We start from the raw sequence: 4,262 nt of genomic DNA, 5'->3' as shown, positions 1-4,262 counted from the left end.
TCCTTAGTTTCAGGAAAATTAAGGGTAAATAATATATAATTTCTTTTTAACAAAAAATATTATTTACACTAAAGGACGTAGGAGTAAGTCTCACAATACATTAGTAATGATGTGATTTAAATTCATCTTTGACAAGAATCGAAGACCTGTCATTTACAAATAAAGAGGAATATCACCATAACGTTGTATTAAGTAGCTAAATAATATAGGAATTGTTGTAGGCCTATTTGACTAAACTGTATAAAGGACAGAGAGGGAAAGGGGCCGGCGACAATAGAGAGAGAAGAAATATATGTAATTCTGAGGCGTGTGTTGTATCACCTTGTTATGCCTTTATTTATAGTAGTAGGATAGGTAGAATCATTACCTTAGTAGGATTACATTTCTAATTGGAATTAAACTACTAAAAGGAATATACAAGATACTCCTAGATATACTAGGATTTACACAATCACATTCCTAATCAAATAGGACTGCAACACTTCCCCTTGAGTGTGTAAATACTTAAACAAAACGTCGCATTAGATCTTTAGCATACGAGGTAGAACAATTGGTGAAGTCGTTGGCACAATTGGTGAATGCAAGTCTCAAATATAAGAAAATAAGTATGCATTGGCGTAGTAAAACTCACAAAATCTCGCTATGGTAAAATCCAAGGCATGGGGAAAACCCATAGACTAAGGAGAAAAATGAGAAGTATGCATAATGTCTTAAACAAACGTCAAACATGACGAAAGTAGCGAACTCAGCGAAGTATGAACATCCTAGGATGGGTGCCTCGTCAAAACCTCGTTAGGTAGCAAAAACCCAGTGGGAAAAATGCTCCTAATCGTAGGAAAAAGAGTACATTAAGATCAAGTGAGTATGCTTCAGGATACTCCCTCTGAGTTAGACATAACTTCTAAATAAGAGAACTACAAGCAATTCAACTAAGATAATTTATGCATACAGATTCCTTGGACGAGCTTCTGAAAATTAGACTTGGGCAATGACTTGGTGAAGAGATCGGCCAAGTTGTCTTGGGAACGAGTTTGCTTGACTTCAATGTTTTGATGTTGTTATTGCTGGTGAGAATAAAAGAACTTGCACGCTATGTGCGTGGTGTTGTCTCCCTTGATGTATCCTTTCTTTAATTGCTCGATACATGCTGCATTGTCTTCAAAAATCATCGTAGGAAGGTCAACGACGAAAGAAAGACGGCTAGTGCTTCGAATATGTTCCATAACTACTCTCAACCAAAAGCACTCTTGTGAGGCTTTATGTAGGGCGAGAATCTCAGCATGGTTCGAAGAAGTCGCAACTAGAGTTTGCTTGATAGACCTCTAAGATATAGCAGTATCTCCAATGGTAAAGACATAACCCGTTTGAGAACGTGCCCTATATGGGTCAGACAGATAACCATCATCTGCGTAACCAACGAGGCGAGAATCAACTTGAAGATCGAGGGGGCGGCGGCTTTTCTTGAGGATTTGTGGGTGTAGAACAAGCCCAAATCTATCGTACCTTTGAGGTAGCAGAAAATGCCTTTAACACCATTCCAGTGTCTGCGTGTAGGCGCATTGCTGTATCTAGCCAAAAGATTAATAGCGAAAGAGATGTCGGGTCTAGTGCATTGAGCCAAGTATAATAAAGCACCAATTGCACTTAGGTATGGAACTTCATGCTCCAAAATCTCTTCCTCATCCTCCTTCGGACGTAAAAGATCTCGTTTAGCATCTAGAGTCTAAATGACCATATGAGTACTTGAAGGCTTCGCTTCATCCTCATTAAAATGTTGCAACACTTTTTGGGTGTAGTTCGATTAATATACTAGGATTCTATCCGAACAATACTCGATTTCCAGGCCGAGACAATATCAAGTTTTCCTAAGATCTTTCATTTCGAATTTCGATTTCAAGTAAGCAGCAATTTCCTCAAGCTTTGCAGGAGTTCCGATGAGGTTCATGTTGTCGACATAAAGTGCAACGATCGCAAATCCAGAATATGGCTTCTTAATGAACATGCATGGGCATAGTTCGTTGTTCACATAACCCTGACTTGTCAAATCTTCACTCAGACTGTTATACCATATTCACTCGGATTGTTTCAATCCATAGAGCGATATCCTTAATCTAATTGAGAAAGTGTTTCGTGGTCTAGAACTATTTAAATCAGTCAATGGAAGTCATTCTGGAACTTTCATGTACATTGATGTATCTAGATCCCCATAGAGATACGCGGTTACCACGTCCATAAGCTGCATATTTAGTTTTTCGAAAATTACCAAACTGATAAGGTAACAGAACGTTATGACGTCTATTATGGGGGAATATGTCTCTTCGTAATCAATCCCAAGGCATTGAGAGAAGCCTTGTGCTATAAGGCGTGCTTTGTATCGCATTATTTCATTATTCTCATTACGCTTCCTCACGAAAACCCATTTATAGCCCACGGGCTTCACATGTGGTGGAGTAGGAGCCACATGCCCAAACACCTTACGTTTCGTGAGCGAATCAAGTTCGACCTAGATTGCTTATTTCCAGTTTAACCAATCCGTTCTAAGTTGACATTCATCAACGGAACGTGGTTTAATGTCATCACTAAGCATGATGTCAGAAACAACGGTATACGCGAATGCATCATCAACAATCATCTTATTTCGATTTCAAACCTCATCCAATATTGCGTAATGGATGGAAATCTTACGATTCTCGGTAGGTCGATATGTCTCATCTAAGACATCACCGTAATTTAGAATAACCTTATGCGTTGGAATAGATGAGTAGGCAATGGTCGGATTCAAACTAGGGTCACTAGTTTGTGCCGTTTTCTTCTTCCAGGTTGCGAATCCTTAGAACCAGGAGGCTTGTCACGCTTCAGGGTAGAAGTAGGTGATTGGCTAGCCGCTAGTGTACCTTACCGTGTGGGAGGCCGTCGGGGATAATTCAGCCTTCCAAGACGGTGCTATGGTGTACATTAAGTACGTCCATCCTTGCAGGTGTGTTTGTAGCAGGTATATGTGATCTTGTCACCTTTGCTAGAATAGTAAAAACATTCGGCATGCTTTGAGTAATGCTTTGAAGATCTAGAATGCGTCACACTTTAGTTTCAGACTGAGAAGTATGGGGATCTAAATAAGACATATTGGGAGTAATCCACGATAATTCGTGGCGTTCTACAGGAACGTTGTGAAATCCTATCCCTGGATTTCCCTATTTAAAATTTCGTAACTTATATTTCATATTCATATTCATAGTTTTAACGCTTTCATATTTACGACGTATATTTTTTTGATAAGTAAAAGGACAAAATTGCGTCTATTGTATTAAACGGAATTCTTCATGGACGTATTTGATCCTTTCATTATTTTCCAAATTTTCTTACATATTTGGTTAGTACTTGTCGATACGAGCGTGTGAGCGCAAACGGAATGTAATTTGGAGCTATAACGAAGGAGTTATTAACGTTTAAAGTCGGGAGAATTTTAGTAAATTTAACCTTCATTACTAGAAAGCTCCAGCAAAATCTGGAACAGTGAGGAAGTGACACGTGGATGGCTATGATACAGAGTTGAAGAAAGAAATGAGAGAGATAGATTGAGGAGAGAAGAAAAAAAGGAGAGAAAAAGTAGGGAAATCGACCAATCAGAAGTAGGGGATGATGGGATATAACCAATGGGGAAGGGGGAAAGAAGGGGAAATGAGAGAGGCAAGGTAATAGCTGACCATGATGCTTTCCTCTTGACCCGATTCCAACCCGTGAATCGGTTTAGACCCAGACCCCTAAAAGCTTTGTCGCCGTTTCCTCTGATGATTTTCTGACAAATTTCACTGGGCCACCACCTGGGAACTTCTCACCGGCCCTCATTCTTCGATTTCCCACACAAAATTGATGAGATTTGATTTTGTTTTGTTGGATGCAGCGATGGCGACTCCAAGGACACCTGGTGGCGATTCACCGTTTTCTGCAACCTTCCCTATCAATCCCCACCATCAAATAACTTCCCTTGAGCTCAGGAACAATGACCAATCATTGGTTGGAGCATCAGAGTCGATTTGAGGACGAATCAAGAAACACCTAATTCTACGGTTCATGTGGATCGAGGGTGATTTCAGGCGTTTCCTGGTTGAATTAGACTTCAGACCAAGTATGAAAATTGCTCCCCTTGACCTGTTCTACATTTTTGTAAAATTTGGTAATGTTTGGAGTTAGTTGAATTTTTTGGTGAGTCAGAGTGGTCGGCCATTGCGTGCGGCGGCACGTGGCGGCAGCGCTTGGGCCGA

Source organism: the organism of the source record quoted next, unplaced genomic scaffold, assembly GCF_019419815.1.
Source record: "Pyrus x bretschneideri cultivar Hongxiangsu unplaced genomic scaffold, Pyrus_bretschneideri_v1 Contig46, whole genome shotgun sequence".
In the NCBI taxonomy this organism is placed as follows: domain Eukaryota; kingdom Viridiplantae; phylum Streptophyta; class Magnoliopsida; order Rosales; family Rosaceae; genus Pyrus; species Pyrus x bretschneideri.
Note: the sequence above shows the minus strand (reverse complement) of the source record.